This window comes from Hakea prostrata, chromosome 10, assembly GCF_041222555.1.
Source record: "Hakea prostrata isolate BN-2017 chromosome 10, UWA_Hpros_2, whole genome shotgun sequence".
NCBI classification, from domain to species: Eukaryota; Viridiplantae; Streptophyta; class Magnoliopsida; order Proteales; family Proteaceae; genus Hakea; species Hakea prostrata.
This window is the reverse complement of record NC_142609.1, coordinates 32,354,241-32,365,475: the sequence shown is the minus strand read 5'-3', so window position 1 is coordinate 32,365,475 and position 11,235 is coordinate 32,354,241. Positions and strand designations below refer to the sequence as shown.

At 35.1% G+C, this 11,235-nt stretch overlaps 1 pseudogene; it reads left to right on the top strand.

Annotated features, from left to right (window-relative positions):
- Window positions 1–4,200: 4,200 nt before the first annotated feature.
- Window positions 4,201–6,877, top strand: LOC149002518 (putative CCR4-associated factor 1 homolog 7 pseudogene; annotated as a pseudogene).
- Window positions 6,878–11,235: the final 4,358 nt, after the last annotated feature.

Sequence of the window (11,235 nt, the reverse complement as noted above, 5' to 3'; positions counted from 1 at the left end):
TCATACTTGATCCAAGATGGTCCAACCGGTCATGCCAAATAATAAAATTATTGGAGTCAATGTTCATTTGATTTACCCAAGCATGTGTTTCAACCATGCGATATTCATGTAGTACAAATTAGGAGAAAATATCTAATACCTTTATATAGATATTCACTTTTACCATTATTTGTATTCTCAATCTAATAATCATTTTGGCAAATAACTTGGAAATTCAATAAGTTTCTTTGAGACTTACTACAAATAATGAAGTATTCATAGCAAATTTTATCTCCCAGATAATAATAGATTAGCTCTTCCGGAGCTTCCAATCAATGTTGTACTACCGATTTTTATATGAACATTGGCTTCCACATCATCAAATAAGAGAAATATGTATATTTTTCTCTCAGTATAATATGGGTCACAACATATAAGAGAATATTCACATTCTTCATCAAAATGAAACAAAAAATATTAAAAGATATATAGAAAGTCAATAAAAAAAAATTATAGAAGAAAAATATTAAATTTAAGATAAACAAACATATGAGATGAGATTTGAAGAGAAAAGAATTACAAACTAATATAATATTATTTTATTTATTTGAACTCGACTAACATAATCAAATCTTCAACTATTATCTTCAAAGAAGTTTGCAGCATCTAGATGTGTAGTATCTATGAGGCCATCAAAATCATTCCTTTTATAGGCAAAAATTGCTCAAGTATCATGATTTTATAAAATCCAATTTATCTCCACATTATTTTTATTTCTTTAATTAAGGCTTGATAAAACTTAATTAAATATTGTGGAGTATGACAGATACATGTCTAATAGCTTTCATACCACATCGGTAACAAATATTATCTTCACTTCTTGAATTGTTATATTGAGAATCCTTATTATTCTCTTATTTATTTCTATAATAATGACGGTAATTATTTCGTCTTTTGCATCCTCTTCCACAGTCAATAACCATAATTTTAATTTTGCCTTTTTTCAGGCATATCATGAATTACTGCATTCACTTCAGGGAATGGAACAGAACCAATAAGACGAGCTTCATGACTTTTCATTAATAGTCCATTATTTTACTCAGCCACAAATAGGCATGATATCATTCAGAGTACTTCTTAAAACTCCTTTTACAATATTGTTATTGTAACAACAAATCTAAAACTTGAAAATTTGCTGGCATATTTTCATGAATAATATTTTCTCCTTATAATTTCAATAGAGAAATAATTTAAAAAACTACAGAACTGTATTTATTTACAGTTTCAAATCTTGCAACTTCATGTGCATCTACAGAACTGTATTCATTTACAGTTTCAAATCTTGCAACTTCATGTGCATCTGCAGAACTGTACTCATTTACAGTTTCAAATCTTGCAACTTCATGTGCATTTAATAATATTTGTGGTGCAAAGCTAGCAACCACTATATACAATAAATAAAATCAATTTTTAATTACAAATCACAATTGTTAAGAAAATCTAATATCTTATTATTTGTTTGATTCTTAGATTCAATAAAACACATATCTTTTTATCATGATGCACTTACATTTCAAGATGGACAAGGTAAATTCCATTGTTTACAAAAACGTGCGAGGAGGTCGATCATTCTTTTCACTTTGGAATAAAAAACATAATGATACATAGTCTGCTGTCTTTCTTCTCAAAACGCAATACTTCAAGCGGAGTCGTTCACAATTACTTCAAGCGGAATCGTGCTGATAACGTGTTATAAAATAAAAAGAAAATATAGAATACAAAGAAGAAAGACAAGATGAGTTCAATCAGAACTAGTCCATTCAGTTGAGTGCATTACATATTTATAGTAGAATGAACATCTACTATGATATGGAAATATCAAAGTCTACAAAGAAATACAATATATGATTCTTACACACAAGAAGATATTCTTGATATGGAAAGATAGATTGCCACCCAAGATAGAAGGTGCATAGAATAGAAATATTGACTGCCAACATTGTGTGTTGAGATCACTGTAATCTTCAATTAAGATGGGAATGTGAATCACCAAGACTGTATGCTGAGGTGGTTGAGATCTTCAATTGGAAGTATTGTCTATTGGGGGATGATGGATATCCACAATCAATATTCTCTTTGATCAAGGACCCTAGGGAAAGGGAGAACAGTAAGTAAATGCTGAAATTTAAATCCTAAATTAAGAATATGGAGGGGTAGATAGAAGCGGGAATGGAGGGGGGAGAGAAGATTATTGACGAATCTTACTATTGATACGGAATCTCGCTCGTCCTTTCCTTGTCTCGTTCCTGCAAAATATGTGTTCGACCTTGGGTGGTCAAGGTACGTCTCCGACAAGCAAGTCAGTATCAACAATATGATCTCAATTACTCAATAGAGAATTCAAGCAATTGATCACATAGAATATGAATGCTTACCCCCATTAAGTTTACCTGAGGTGTTTATATAGGGTAAAATAGTAGAGTTATATTCAGAATGTGACTCTAAGATGAGTTGTTCTCGAAAAGTAACTCTATTAAGAGTTCTTTACCTAACTTATCTTTCCATTAAGTTGATAGGTAATAGAAGTTTACTCTGACCGGGCTTTCTTGAGTAAGTGATCGATCCTACCATAGGTAATGTGGTCGGACCATATTCAACGGAACTAGTGGTCGGACCGCTCAAGCCTTGTTTAGACCGGAGTATATATAATGATCATTTTTATCATTAACACTTACTTCCTTGCATCTTCCAAACAAAATTTGAATAAATGACTCGAATCTCAACCAATCCTAACAATCAGATCTAGAATAATCTAAATCTACAATTGCTAGACCTAAAGAGAAAGCGAATCCTCAAACTTGAAACTTGAACTTGAATTTGAAATTGCATTGATAAAACTAAAGGAATTACACTTGCATAAAAGAAAAATTACACAACTTCAATCTTCTTTGCAAAGCATTAAAACCTAAAAACTAGAACCCACAAAGTAATCAAAGAACTAAAGAAAATCTAGAGCAAGCTAAAGAAAATAGAAAGTGCAAGACTAAAGTAAATTAAAGAGAAAATAAAGTGTAAACTAGACCTAAGAGGGGAGATAATATTTATAGAAGAAGGAGAATAATTTACAAACAAGGAAATAAAATAATAATACATAATAAAATAGAGAAAGAAAAACAAATAAAGAGAGAGCAAAATTCGTTAGAAATAAAGAGAGAGAGAGAATGTGTGGAAAAAATAATAAAAAAATAAAAATAGTAACACGTGAAGAGGGAAAGTGGAGAGAAGGTGGAGAAATTAAATTTAAAAAGAAAAAAACTTTGATTTTGAAATTAACGCGGAGATAAAGTGAAAAAAGGAAAGAGAAAGAAAATAAAAAAAGTAATAAATATATTTTGTTAACAAAAATATAAGTGGGTTGGTTATTAAAGAAATAATAAATTAAATAAAATACAAAGTGGGAAGAGAGAAAAAAAAACTAATTAGAGAAGTAAATAAAATTTAAAAAATAGAAAATCATAATCTTTTGACTATTTGTGGGGGCCCCATACATTCATTCAATTACAATAAAAAATAAAATAAATATTCTAATCTAATTTTACAAAATATTTTGGAGTTGGTCCATAATTGTATCTCTAGCTCATTATGCTCCAAATCATGCCCACTTTCGCACTTGAGGATTTGAACAGATTTCTTGACGTGTAAAATCGCATGTTTAATACCCAAAACTCTTGATATTCGCTCAAATTCTAATAATTCATAAAATATGCAAAAATAATATAAAACACAAGGTAGCTCCACTTAAAGTGTGTAAAATGCATGTCTTATGCCCTAAGATTTCACACATAAATGTGCTCATCATTTTTCACTCGTTTGTAATTGAATTGCAAGAAGGACATCAATAGTGGACAGTGATCGTTTTCTAGGATTAAATTCCACTTCAACTCGTACTTGAAATCCAACTTCAACTCAGACTAAGAATCCTACTTTCAACCCACTCAAGACTCATCAATTGTCATCAAGAAATCTTATAAATTCTGTTTGTCGCTCTCTGCTTACTGTTATGCTCCTGTTACTCTTCTCATCTTTGATGATCTTTTCTCTGCTTAGTGTCTCTGCTTCCCCTGTTAATCTTCTCATCATAAATAATATTTTCTCTACTTAGTGTTCTGCTCCTTGTCAATCATTTATTTCTCTGCATTGTCACTGACGAAACAACTATTCATGGAAATGAATCAAGTAATCATACGTGAGGTTTGGCGCTCAAATTTTGAGCAAGAGATGGTTTCCATTCTGGGTATAGTCCACGACTATCCATGTATATCGTTCAATTCTGAGTTTTCAGGATTTCTGCATAATAGTCCAAGATATGCTGAGGAGACCGAGAGATACGAAGATTTGAAGTTCAACGTGAATAGGTTGAAGCCTATACAGTTCGGTTTTGCATTCAGTGATTTTTACGGTAATCTCCCTCCATCAGGTGGTGTCTGGCAGTTTAATTTTTCAGATTTTGATCCCGAGGAAGACCTTCATGTTGCTGCATCCATTGACTTACTCCGCCAGAATGGTATAGATTTGGAGAGAAACAAAAGGGAGGGCATTGAGCTGAAAGTATTTTCCAATATGTTTAAGAGTGTCATTAAGTCTAAAGGTGCCAGGATTAAATGGATAACTTTCCATGGTTTCTATGACATTGCTTACCTTTTAAAGGTATTGAGTTCTGGAAAACCCATGCCTGAATCACTCCAAGAATTCATGCTTGTTGTAAGGTTAACGTTCCCTAGGCTCTACGATTTGAAATTCATGGCTAAATTCTTTCATGGGTCTTACGGTGGAGAGCTGGGTTTGGATCGAATGGCGAAGATTCTTCAAGTAAAAAGAATTGGACAGCATCATCAAGCAGGTTCTGATAGCCTAGTAACACACGGTGTGTTCTCAGCCATGAAGAAGATGTTTTATCTGACTGAAGATCCATTCCAAGGTTTTCTCTATGGGATACGTTTTAGGAGCACTACTATTCGAGTTCCATTTGTGCCAGTGCCATCTGTCTTCATCCCTGTAGTTGTGGGTCCTAGTCGGTCTCCTTATTGTCCATTTGTTCCCCTTCCAATAGTTGTGGGTCCTAGACGGTCTCCTCATCGTCCATTTGTTACCTTTCCACGTTATGCGCATGCAGTCTAACATCCTTTCCTTTGTGAACGGTGTAAAATACCCTCTATACTGTAAAGATTGGGGTTTACTATTATTACTACTTTGTACTGGATTTTTTATTTAAATTTTTTATTTCTTCGTACTTTATTTCCTTCTTCCTGTTCTATTTCACTTCTAATGTAATTGAGCAAATTACACTGACATCCCAAAATGAAGGCTTTAAAACACTGACACCCCACTTTATGTTTTAAAAACACAGACACCCCATTCATTAAACACACTAGTCCATTTTGTTAGTAAAACCATTAACCCACTGTTTATTTTTCATTAATTCCAAAAATACCCTTACCCTATATATTCTCTCCTCACTCAGATCTACTCTGCTTCACCATGTCCGCCATCACCTCTGGTAGCAACAGGGCCGCCGCCCGCCGCCGCCTCCACTAATGCCTCCACCAGCAATTGTTATTTCTAATTCTCTACCACCACTCGGTACCAACAATCCCCTATTATGTACACTGTCTGCGCAAATCAGCAGGAGCGTAAACACAGCTAACTCCTTCCCCTTCATCGATCCGTCTTCGATGGCTTCAACGGTTCAACCAAAACCGGAATCCCACCATCTCTGACAATGCGCATCTTGCCCTCTGGAATAGCAGCCAAACTGCTCAAAACCACCATAGCCTTCTCCGCCAAACCGCTCCCCTGTTCCAAAACCATCCCACCTTGAGTACTTTTTAAAGCTTTGGGTCAGTCAGGCCAAGCTTTTAAAACTCAATCCTGACCCAAGCCTATAGCAATCTTTGTTGGTCGTCACTAGAAAAAAAAATGATCAGCTTGTGAGCATTTGGGACCGTCACAAAGGAACCACAGATTTGGTGCCATATTCACCATGAATGTTGCACCTGCCGTGTTATTCTGACATGTCAATCTGAGAGAAAATTCGCCCTGGCTGGCCATCCAATGTCTCAGACCGGTCAAGTTACATACATGATATATACCCCTCACCTGCTTCATCCAGGAGTCCTGCTAATTGACTTTCATCTAGCTTTTGGCTACTTAGCTTGGAGCTTTAAAAACCCAACTTGAAAGTGTGTTGTAAGAAATGGATCTGATCATTCCTGCGCCCACGGATCACTGCAACGGAGGAGCGGAATCAAGGCCGGAACAGCACCGAATTTACCAATAATTGCTCGATTCTCAGATCTGTTCTTAGCAAGAAGCCGTAGCTTCGCGGCAGCCAAGCATTTGGTTGCAATATAAACCTTCAACGCAAGCCTTCACGGCTGGTTCGAGATTCATGGGTGTAGCACTAGCATCGTCGAGGATTTCCGAAGAGAGACTCTCTTGCTGCATACATCCCAACCATGACTCCAAGAAAGTTCCACTGTTAGAATCTGTTTCCACGGAAGGCAGGCTAATCTCTGCAATTCACCGGAGATGTCACTGCTGCAAATAGAAAACTTAGTGAAAACTTGAGAGAGTTCAAGGAGATTGGATTCAGGAACAGAGGACTTCTCTGGCTTGTTCGTCTCTACAGCGGGCTCTCAGTCTAAAATCGATCACAGATTCCGACAAATTCTCATAAACTACTCCAGAATTACCGTCGGTGGCAAAAGCAAATGAGTTACAAGAATCATCTTGGAAGAAATTGGAACGAATTGTTCACATTAGTGGAGGAGGCGGCGGCAGCGTCGTTGCTGGTGCTACCGGAGGTGAAGGTGGACAGGGTGAAGCAGAGGAGATCTGAGTGAGGAGAGAGAATATATAGGGTAAGGGCATTTTTGGAATTAAAGAAAAATGTACAATGGGTTAATGATTTTACTAACAGAATGGACTAGTGTGTTTAATGAATGGGGTGTCTGTGTTTTTAAAACATAAAGTGGGGTGTCAGTGTTTTAAAGCCTTCATTTTGGGGTGTCAATGCAATTTGCTCAATGTAATTTCACCCCTAGCTGAGTTCAAATCCTCTGCGTCGCACAAAGGAGCGGCCATCCAGCGGGTGCTCTGGAAGTGCACCATGCGTGTAAGAGACACAAATCAAAGTCATTTGAAAGTTTTTCACTTATTTCCGGTTAAACCGTTTGTAAAGGATTCATTCCATTCATCTGAGCCGATATAGTTAAACCAAACCAGATTACTCTTTAAAAAAAAAAAAACCTAGTATTCAGAATTTATTGCAGATCATTGTATACATTGTCCTTCAGAATTTTGAAATTTCAATTAATAAGATTTGGAATGGGACAGTTACTTCTCAAATGCGCATTCACATGTACAAATACTTCGCATGGTAGGTTATTTAATTATCAACTTAAATTCACACTTCTGAGTTCAGCTTTATGGGCTTGAATGCGAAAATTTATTTTGTAAATTTGATACTAGGCAGGGGCAAATTATTAAGATTTAAACATGATTTGAAATATTCTAGAAACTAAAAGTTCTTCCACCTTCTCTTTCTCAGACAACTTCAAACAATTTGATGTCCATCAACGAAGGGTGGCAAATGAAATATTTGATTTCAAAATTAATTTAACCTTAATGTTAAATTGACGGTTTTACATTTATGCAATTAGAATCCGACAAAACATCCGAACCTCCCCTACAAAATCCAATTCTAATTGTGACTCATGTTTTTATTTGAATTAGAATCCAACAAATAAACTGAAATTGTTGAATCTAGATACTTAACAGCATGGACATACATCCATTCATTAACTTTATTCAAAACTAAAATGTGATGGTAAAAGGTACAAGAAGGATCGAGATCGTTCTTCTAGAAGAAAAAATACAAAATGTCTCTTGCAACTTGAGGATCTAGTTGTGTCTTATCCCATGCTCAATCCTCAAGTGGGTGAAGGGATTTCCTTTCACCCACCTCCTTTCCACCCTAGCTGTCGGAAACCACTTGTCTCCGTCAGAAAACACCACACCTCCACCCACTGCTAGCCACCACTGCCCCCACTAGAAGTAATATATTTTAGGGTAATTTTCACTTGGACCCCCTAAGGTTTGTCTTAGGTCAAATTTAGTCCAAAAACCCTCCCTTGTGGTATTCAAAAAGGACAATTAAGGACGGATAATCACTTTTGTGACTTAAATACCCTTACATCATTTAACCGTTAAGATTCACACATGCAACAAAAACCAATGGCTGTGAATGAACACGTGGGGTTAAAGTGCAAATATTAATATTTTAATTTACATCATGAGATCTTCTAATTTTTCAAATTTACGATTTCAAACCCAGAGTCAACCTTTCGTTTTCTCTGTCTCTTTCTTCTGTTTTACTGTTTTTAATTTCTCTCTGCAAAACCCTTATTCTTTTTCTTGTTTCATCTTGAATCTTTTAGTTGTTCAGATCTGAGATTTTCTGTCAAAAGAAAAAAAATTGAGATTTCTCAGCTTTCAGATGCGCAACCTTCGAGCTATTTGCAGTGAATCCTAGGATCTTGTCCCACTTCCTGATTTCCCAAAATTTCTCCTCCATTGCTTTATTTCTTAGATTCCACCCGTTCCTTCTTCTTGAGTTTGAAAAGTAAATTTGAAAAATTAGAAGATCTCGTATTTTCCAATCTAGAACCCATAATCTGATAGCTTGCTGTGAATTTAGAATTCTGAATTCTAGAATTCGATCTCCTTTGCTTTCTTGGAAATCAACTTGTGAACCACTCACCAGATAAAAAGAGAGATAGAGAAAGGGAGACAAGGAAACTGAAATGGGAGGAGTGGTATTGTTTGTGGAGGATCTAATCTTCTTTTCTTCAATTTCTCAGTGTTGAATCTGTCACGATGAAGAAGTCGGGAGCTTTTGTATATGCATTCTCTGTGTGCAAACTGAAAGTAATCAAACCAAACAAACGGTCATGAATTTGAAGAAGAAACAAGAAGCCTTAAAATGAGATAAGAACAAATTCTCCACCGTTACGGTTCCAGAACAAGAAGGAAGCGGGACAAGATCCTACGATTCACTGCAAATAACTCGAAGGTTGCGCATCTGAAAGCGGAGAAATCTCAAATTTTTTTCTTTTGACAGAAAATCTCAGATCTGAAAAACCAAAAGATTCAAAATGAAACATAAAAAAGAATAAGGGTTTTGCAGAGAGACATTAAAAACAGTAAAACAGAAGAAAGAGACAAAAAACGAAAGGCCGACTCTGGGTTTGAAATCGTAAATTTGAAAAATTAGAAGATCTCATGATGTAAATTAAAATATTAATATTTGCACTTTAACCTCATGTGAAAATTACCCTATATTTTATTATTAAGTGTTCTTGTGAATATATTTTTTTTCACTTGAATCAACCAAAAAGCTTAGTATATTGGGCCTAGGATCAGCTTATATGAACTTGGGTTGAGGTTATCATATGAGAATTTGAACTATATAATGTATTTTCTACCCAAAAGAACCTATATAATGAAACATCTTATAGTTTTATGCTCTTAACCGTACTCATTTGGTTATAAGATAGGTTGAAGAACCTAACTTGTTAGCATTATGTGGTGCTTGAATGAGGAAGTGAAGAAACTCTTTACTCTTTATAGAAATTGGAATTCTTTCAAGTCTTCCCTTTGGCACTGTTTGTTTGCAAAGGTGGAGTAGGAAAAATAAACACATAAGACCATACATAATGGGGTTGGAGGGGGAAGGAAAGGAAAATTTTCAAATGTAGGTCCCACATTTATAATTTTTCACACATGAAATGTAGGCCATCCAGCGGGTGCTCTGGAAAATTTTCAAATGTAGGAAAATCTATGCTTTCCTGAAATAGAATCCTAATGGGATAGTAGGAGAGTGCCATTTAGAGCACAATTTTCTTTACTGATTTTTGTTCCAATTATTATCGATCTGCTTCCATGAAAGCTCCATCAAATGGTACCCTGCAAATTCTAGAGAAGGTATTTCCTTCCTTGATTATTTGCGTCATCCTTCCTTTGTGCCTTTAATTGAGCCTCCCTGCTTGGTTTGAATTTTGTTTCTTTTACCATGTATACTTCCCTCTCCTGAAGGGATTGTTTGCTTGATTGGAAGCCGATTGCTCTCTCTTTGTTTGTAGCTTGAGTCGTTACGTTAAAATACTTGAAGAACAAGAGGGAAGAATATGAATTGTGGCAGCCTACCTCAGCTATTGTGTATTTGGTAGTGGAGCTATTCAGGCTATAAAGAAGTGGGAAATAAAGGGATAAGCAGGAAAGTGTGCCTGGAACTCTTCTTTTTGTGCATAATAGAGAATAAGTCTGATAAAGAAGGGTAGATGAAATCAAAAGGGTATAATGGTCTTTACAATTGTACAACTAACCGTTCTAACGAAATAGACCTATGTGTTTTTAAAACAGAAAGTGGGGTGTCGGTACTTTTAGGCCTCCATTTTGGGGTGCCCATGCAATTTGCTCTTTATATCATATATGAAATAGCTACCCTCTTGAAGAGTAGTCAAGAGTGCCGAGTTGGCCTAGACAAACCTCAGTTCTCCAAAAAATAAAAAAAAATTCATATACGTCTTTTCCCTAGTGGCCTTAATGTGTTTTATCCCGCCTTGAGCCCTAGGGCCAAGGGCAGTTTTTGTGGTCAAGGCAACAATATGAACGTTTAAGTTATTTCATATGCAGTGAATAATGAGTCGAACCCATGACTTCTTCATCCCTAATAGGTGTTAGTTTGATCAACCTTGCATTGGCAAAACTTGAGATTTTAATGATTGCTTATTTAGTTTTCTAACTAATATGCATCAAATGATTGTAGATCATTATTCTTAGAATCATTATACCTCTATTTTTCATTTTCAATTTAATCCATAAAAGTCCTAGGGATTCATTTATTTTAGGCCGATATTTATGTACAATTTTTTTTAATCTTTCAAAGTAGATTTTTTATTCATACAAAAAAAGTACTTTTTTAATCAATTTTCTTGTCGACTTTCTTGTCCTTTTTTTATTTGAATCAAAGTAAAATAGATTTGACAATCGAATAAAAATAGGAAATTTCTTTGAAATGTAGAATACAAATAAGAATAAAATAAAATATTCATTAATTTATATTAATTTTATTTGTGAAGTCTATAACTGTGAGAGTTTGAGTCACACTTTGTTTTTAATTTTAACTTCTTATAT